This window comes from Simochromis diagramma, unplaced genomic scaffold, assembly GCF_900408965.1.
Source record: "Simochromis diagramma unplaced genomic scaffold, fSimDia1.1 OVJJ01000692.1, whole genome shotgun sequence".
NCBI classification, from domain to species: Eukaryota; Metazoa; Chordata; class Actinopteri; order Cichliformes; family Cichlidae; genus Simochromis; species Simochromis diagramma.
In genome coordinates, this window is record NW_024387485.1 from 904,167 (window position 1) to 912,116 (window position 7,950).

Here is a 7,950-nt window from a genome sequence, read left to right on the forward strand (position 1 = left end):
TGGCTGGAAACTGGGTTTATTTCTATAAGACAAAATGCAGCAGCAAAATCAGTGTCACACAGCGGCAGCAGGCTTCTCCTCACCCCAGTGTGGAGTCCGTACAGCTCTGCTTGCATCATATAAAAGAAAATACAACTTATCAAAATAACAATTCTCACAACCGCCACTTCAAAATCAAATATTACAGTGGGGTAAAACAGAGACAATTATGGAATCACTAACAATAACGTATAACATTCAAATTCCCATTAAAATAGGTCAATTGCATAATACATATTCAAACAACTTTTTAACTCTTCCCAACATGGCTGAAGATACTACTCAGAGCACAGCCTCGGGACATGAACTCATTATGCACATAAAACAAAAACTACACATTTACACATACCTATAAGACAAAGTGTAGCAGCTAAATCAGTGTCACACAGCGGCAGCAGGCTTCTCCTCACCCCTGTTTAGCACAAGTAAGTTCCACATAAACGGATGATATAACAGATAAAGCGCCGTTCCAATTATCACTTTTCTCACTCAGAGCGATTGAAAACACTTTGAGAGCTTTTAACCATAGGAGCCAATACTTAACAAAGACAAATACACCGAATTTAGATGGATAATTTAGTACAGGGAGAAGAGCTACAGAAAGCGTGCCTCACCAGTGTGGAGTCCGTACAGCTCTGGCTAGGAAACCCCACACCCGCAATGTGGCCGCAGGTGGCGTTACACTGATTAATGTCCCACTTCAACAATGACACACGGAACCTTAGTTCCACAAAAATAAAGTTCACGCAATAAAAAAGTATAACCTATGTACAATACAGTTTTGAGAATGTTCACAATTCGTACATTATATCTCAGCTACATTAGGATTCCTGTAACGGGCCACACTGGGTTTGTTCATGTAGACATTTAACATGGAGTCCATGAGGACTTTTGGAGCCAGCTCGAAGGGGCCAAACTGCAAGTTTTGGCACTTCAGTGTTGAATTTGTTTTTCAACTCTGGAGGTTGGTATTGCTCACTGTTGCTAAATGCTTGCTCACAGTATCACCTGATTGCTGTGGTTATGTCTCTAACATTGTACTGTGTGCAATGAAATGACTGTGGCTGTGGGGCTATAAAAAAGTCATTTGAAATGATCTCAAAGTAAACTGATTACTATAGTTGTTTATTAATTAGTTCATTTAACCCAAACACATAAAATAAAATAACTGAAAATATGTCTAAAAGAATTGAAAACTATTCAGACTCTTTATGTAACCTGTTCAACTGCTCGTGAAAACAAATCAGCCAATCACACAGCAGTAACTCAGTGCATCCTGACAAGTAGACATGGTTAAAAGTTCAGACTGAGCATCAGTGTGAGGAAGAAATGGTATTTAAGTGGTTGTTCAGACATGGTTTGGTCCCACGTGTTGGTCTGAGTACTTGAAGCTGCTCATCTGTTGGGATTTTCCCACACGACTATCTGTAGGGTTTACAGAGAATGGGCTGAAAACCAGACAGTAACTCAAACAGCCACTCATTATTCCCAAGGTACCATACTGATGAGCTACAGCAGCAGCAGCAGAGCTCTCTGTGCGGCTCTCCTGCAGGATGCTGAGGTACAGTTCACGTGGACCCAGCAACACTGGACAGCAGAAGTTTGGGAAAATATTACCTGGTCTGAGTCTTGATTCCTGCAGTGACAGAGAGATGGCTGGATCAGAACTTGGTGTGAACGTGAAAGCAAATATTCATTCTATCTCACACTGCATTAGCAGTCAGGCTGCTGACAATAAAGAATTCAAGCAGTTCTTAAAGAAAAAGACTTAACAGTAGTACTAGCAAGATGTACCTAATAAGGTGGATGGTGAATGTAACATTTAACAGCAATGGCTTGCAGACTTCTTCATTTACGTTTTTGATATTTGATGTAATGTGAACATAAGGCCACTAGATGGCAAAGTCTGTTAAGGTGCGGAACAACCCTTTTATGTAACTGCGCTGTACTTTGGTATTATCTGAGATAACCACGAAGGGACGGATGAGAGAGGTGGGTTCTGTATCTTGTCCTTATATGTGCCATTGTTCATGAATTTGGCCCATTTTCCTCATTCTATTGGAGTTATTTCAGCTGTGGAATACAATACTGTGGCTAATTTATTGCCTGGAAGGCCTGTCCTCAGTCTCATAAATATTCATGGAGAATTCTCCCTTTCTTCCCTTTTGTGACAGGATCTCATCTTTTAAACTGCGGTGTCCTGTTTAAGTCACGGGGCCAGATATGTGATTGGGTGGACCACACTGAGAACCAAGTTTTCTCAGTGCGACATCAATCTACGACTGCTATTGTGCTCTACTATACAACACTGATCACAGAGGGATTACATTTCTTTGCCTTCCTGCAGATTTTTCATTACTGAAGAGACCCATTTCTTAGTAATACTACGTTTGTCTTTTTATGTGAAATGTGGCCCGTCTGAGGTAGACGTTTCATTTTGATACTGATGACGATGACTCATTCATTTCCACATTTAAAGACTGGACGGTGAAATTTCACAGTCAGACTGACACAAAGTCAGCTCGGTTTGAATCTCGTGGCTTCTGGAGGAAACCACTCCGACCATGTTCTAATAAAAGAAGGAAATCTGCATCTCGGTTTTGCTCCTGCAGCCTTCTCCTCCCTATCTCTGTCTTTCTCAGCCAGAGTGAAAACAGTCCTCCAGTTGCCGGTGACCCACTTGCCTACAGCACCAGAGGAAGAGAACCGGAGGAGTAGGAGAAAAGGGGCGGGGAGGAGGTAGAGGTGAAAACATGTGGGAGACTGCTATGATTAATGTGCTTTCAGAGCTGGAGTGAGTGAGAGAGTGAGAAAGCGCAAGAGAAAGAGTGAGAGAGAGAGAGCAGAACAAGGGCACCTGTGATACGTGGTGATGGTGGAGAGAGAACAAGTAGGCTTTGGTGAGGTACGCTCAACAAATAAATGATCCTATCTTCATTTTAATGCATCCATGTGAAACTGTGAAGCATAAAAGTAATTCAAGGTTCTTTATTCGTCACATGCATAGTTATACAGGTATAACACACAGTGAAATGAAACCTGACACCATTATATATAATATATAGATTAGGTGAATGTGCAGTAGTGGCATGTATGCAGCAAGCAGGTGAATTCTGTACATTAAGTGAATTAAATAACAATAAACAATCTGACCATTTTACAGAATAGACAATATTACAACCAAATTTCCCCTTGTGGGACAATTAAAGGATTATTCTATTCAATTCTTTTCTATTCTATTCTATTCTATATGAACATATTTATAATTAAAGGAATTTGAAATGTACATTGTGCCTCTGAGTTTAGAGTGTCTGGAAGAGAGTCCTGAGTCCTGTCTCAGTTACTTATGGATGTGAGAGGGCGGGTGTGGGTGTGTGTGTGTGTGTGTTGGGGGGGGGGTTAGAAGCTCCTCTTGAGTCTCTCTGTCCTTGCCCGGATGATGTGGAACCTTCTACCGGATTGCAGAAGTTGGAACAGTTTGTTGCCAGGATGGGACGGGTCCTTCAGTATCTGCGCTGCTCTAGTCCGGCATCTCCTGGTGTAGGTGTCCTGAAGCGGGGGGAGAGCAATCCTGCAGCAGCGTTCTGCTGTACGGATCACTCTCTGGAGAGCTTTTTGGTCCTTCACACAGCTGTTCCCAAACCAGGATGTGATGTTCTGTGTGAGGATGCTCTCCACAGCGCCTGTATAGAAAGTCCTGAGGATCTTTGGAGAGACTGAACTTCCTCAGTTGTCGTAGGTGGTACAGGCTGCTGCCTAGCCTTTTTGGTCTGGACCTGAATGTGGGCAGCCCATGTCAGGTCTGAGCAGATGTGTACACTGAGATACTTGAAGGACTGCACCCTCTCCACTGGAGCTCCATTAATGATAATGGGCTTGTAGTCTCTGTGCTGACCCCTTCTGAAGTCCACCACCAGCTCCTTGGTCTTGCCGACGTTCAGCTGGAGGTGGTTGTCCTGGCACCATGATGCCAGATTCTTCACTTCATCCATGTAGGCCGCCTCATCGTTGTTGGAGATGGCGCCCAACACCACTGTGTCGTCAGCGAACTTCACAATGGTGTTGGAGCCGTGAGTGGCCACACAGTCTGAAGTGTAGAGGGAGTAGAGCAGTGGTGAGAGGACACACCCCTGTGGTGCTCCTGTGTTGATGGTGATGCTGTTAGAGACGCATCTACCCACCCTCACCAATTCAGCAGGAATTACACCTGCAAAGTCAGAGTGATAGCTTAACATCAGGTGATTTTCTTTCTTGGATAAGAACTCCACTTTGCCTGTTTTCCCTGTGTGTTTTCTGATGACCATTAAGGCAGAAATGTGAATGCCCCAATGACTCTACAGGTACGACAGTGATTTATAATATACCCTGGTTTTATCCTCTTGATACCAGAAGATCAATGGCACCACAAAGAAAGGGGTCGATTCAATTCTGATTCTTCCAAATGTTAATAAAACCTTTGACGAACAGTACGCTAACCTGGAGCATCACTTCTTCAGAGACTTCAAATTTAAAGCTTCGCAGTGGTTCCATATTCAATTCACTTCATTTTGTATATATATATAATTACAACAACAGTTGCCTCAAAGCACTTTAGTAAGGTAGACCCTACAGTAATTCAGAGAGAACAGAGAAAACTGCAACAATCATTTGACCCCCGATGAGCAAGTGATTTGGCGACAGTGGGAAGGAAAAACTCCTTTTTAACAGGAAGAAACCTCTTCTAGAACCAGGCTCAGGGAGGGGCGGCCAAAGATACGCGGTGTAAGAGAGCCAAAAATGAACATTAACTAATGATTAATCACCATGATTAATCACTTAGGGTGTGTATAAACACATTCTACTTTTAAATAGGAACAACAAGTAAGCCTGCAGTGCGAGAGCGAAGTGCTCTGATAGATGGGCCGGATTATTTAAGACCTTGTATGTGAGGAGCAGGATTTAAAATACAATTCAATAAACTGTGCTCTCTGTTTCTAGTCACCATCAGTATTCTTGCTGCAGAATTTTGGATCAACTGATCAATTGCTGTTTGGATTTAGAGGCCATGCAAATAACTGTGACATGGTGAATGGCTTTGGATAATTACTGGATCCTGACCCTACTTCTGTCTGTCTGAGCTGTTAGACTCCTCATTGCACCACATTTGGGTTTGGGCTATTAAGCTTTTCACTTTTTTGTATTTCTGTTTAACTGAGCTCCTTCTTTTGTCTAACTGAATTTTTAAAAATAAATTCTTAAAGTTTAAATTAAATTAAATCAAAGATTTAAAAATCATGTTTATTCTATTGTACAAGTAAGTTGTGTTTTTCTGTACTGTTGAGTGTGCTACAGCAACACGATATGAGGAATTTGAAGAGTTTACAGAGAAGGAAAGTGTCCCGTGTAGATGTCTGGACATACGTTTTCTGGATGTCTTTTGTGTCACCTGAGATGACTTTTCATCTTTGCCTTTTTAACCAAATCTCAATGATGTGAAGATGTCTAGGGAAATCTTTTTCAGTATGTTTCTGCTGTGAGTCATCATCGTCCACTACTTTTATTTCCTGGCTAAATAAACAGTTGCTGTAGCCTTTATGTTTTGAGGATTGAGTGATCTTTGAAGCTTACAACAAAGAAAAAACTTGTGCCTCAGAATCCTCGGTTCATGGTGACAATTCAACCAGGATAAGCTTATGGAACAGTTTTAATGATTTACATTAAATAACTGCTCCTCTGACCAGCATCGTTAAAGTGTTCTACAGTTTGAAGACGGTTTTGTCAAATGGATTCGAAGTGATCCAGACCAAGGGTCAATTCAAGATTCAAAGCATTTATTGTCATGCAAAGAAAAAACATTTCTCTGTACAATGAAATACTTTCTCTGCTGTCCGCACACAGAAGCCGGTTAATATGTACAAATAGATTAAATGTGGAAACAGTACAAACTCATACAACAACTTTCATTATTTTATTCATTATTACACCAAATATTTTTCACAAATCAAATCCGCGTTGTAAATGCAGCATCCGTCAGAGAAACAGTCGATTCAGCACCTTTAGCTATATTCATAAAATAACCGAGTGAAAATGTCATTTAAACTTTATCATCATTATTATTCCTTTATATATACAAAAATGGATTTTTCTAAATGTCATTAATATCTCCTTCAAAATGTTTTTTTTTTTTTTTTAGAATTTCAACATTTTCAACAGAATAGATAATAGATGATTTCAAATTCAAATTCAAATTTTATTTGTCACGTACACAGTCATACACAGTACGATATGTAGTGAAATGCTTGGACAACTGCTCGTGACCTAAAGAAAACAAAAAAGGAAAAGGCTATGAATAAGATAGGAAATAAATATGAAAAATTAAAAAGGGTAAATTTAACTAGGAAGGAATAAAATATAAATTAAGGTTAAAAATGAAATAACTGTACAACACAAATTAGAATGAAGGGTAAATTTAACTGGGAGATAAGATAAAATATATAAATTAAAGTTGAAAATAAAATAACTGTACAACAAAATACACAATATAAGAATGTATGAAGAAATATAAATAAATATATACACAATAACAGCAGCGTGATTTAAGTAATGAAGTGAAAACAATGTCCAGAAAGTCCAGTGTGTGTGTAAGAACTGTATGTGTGGGTCAGTACTGTGTGGTGGTGTGATTGAGAGACCGTATCGCCTGCGGGAAGAAGCTCCTCCTCAGTCTCTCTGTGTTGGTCTTCAGGGAGCGGAATCGCTTTCCTGACCTCAACAGAGAGAACAGTCTGTTGTTGGGATGGCTGAGGTCCTTCACGATCTTCCTGGCCTTGGTCCAGCACCGCCTGCTGTAGATTGAGTGCAGGTCAGGGAGCTCGGAGCGGATGGTGCGCTCAGCTGATCGCACAACCCTCTGTAGAGCTCGTCTGTCCTGCATGGTGCTGTTTCCGAACCAGGTTAAGATGTTTCCCGTCAGGATGCTCTCTATGGTGCACGAGTAAAAGTTCCTGAGCACCTTGGAGGGCAGTTGGAAGTCTCTCAAGCGTCTGAGGTGGTAGAGACGCTGACGGGCCTTTTTCACCACGGTGTTGATGTGACAGGACCATGACAGGTCCTGCGTGATGTGAACTCCGAGGTATTTGAAGCTGTCCACTCTCTCCACTGGGCACTCGTTGATGACAGGGGTCTGGTAGTTCCTCTCCTGCTTAGTGCTGAAGTCCACTATCAACTCCTTTGTCTTACTGACGTTTAGAAGGAGGTTGTTCCTCTGGCACCAGTTCTCCAGATTCCTAATCTCCTTCAGGTAGGCCGTCTCGTTGTTATCAGAGATCAGGCCCACCATTTTTGATTTGATTTTGATTTGAATAGTTTTAATGATTTTATTACCTATTAAGTTGTTTCCGTTCTAAATTGTTTACTTTCATTGACCTTTAGTCTGGTGTTGTCAGGTTTGTTGAGTTTAAAAAGTCAAGGACGTCTATCCATTATGTGATACCATTTTATCCCCCAGCATGTGAGCCACTGTGTTGTCCAGCCTCTAGCTGCTGCGCTGGTGCAGTGATGTACAAAACTGTATAATATATTTATAATTGTTGCTAACGTTGCAGCTACACTGAAGATGGTTGAATGATGGTTTTCTACATGATTGCATAGCTCATCGTGATAAACATCTCAGATTTTTAACAGAAACAGCAATGTGCTGTCAGTAAGTTCAAAGCGGAAATGGTTGATGCTGTTTATTATCACTATTATCTATTACAACATACATCATTATTCATTTCAAATGATTTTTGTAAATGAAATAAATATAAATGATCAAAAAGTATCAGGATAGAAAACCATCGGATAAAAAAATCCAGCATAAAAAGTTCAGTTTCACTGCAGCAGTTCAGACACTGCTGGGTGGTTTGGCTGGGTGGTTTGGTAACTTAGATG

At 40.8% G+C, this 7,950-nt stretch overlaps 1 long non-coding RNA gene across 1 annotated transcript; it reads right to left on the reverse strand.

The window, feature by feature from the left end:
• LOC120724516 lies at positions 1–855 on the reverse strand. Its single transcript, XR_005693948.1, has 2 exons — positions 389–855; positions 1–106 (listed from the first exon to the last, which is right to left on the reverse strand). It is a non-coding gene; the product is annotated as an uncharacterized LOC120724516 (long non-coding RNA).
• Between the last annotated feature and the right edge of the window lie 7,095 nt (positions 856–7,950).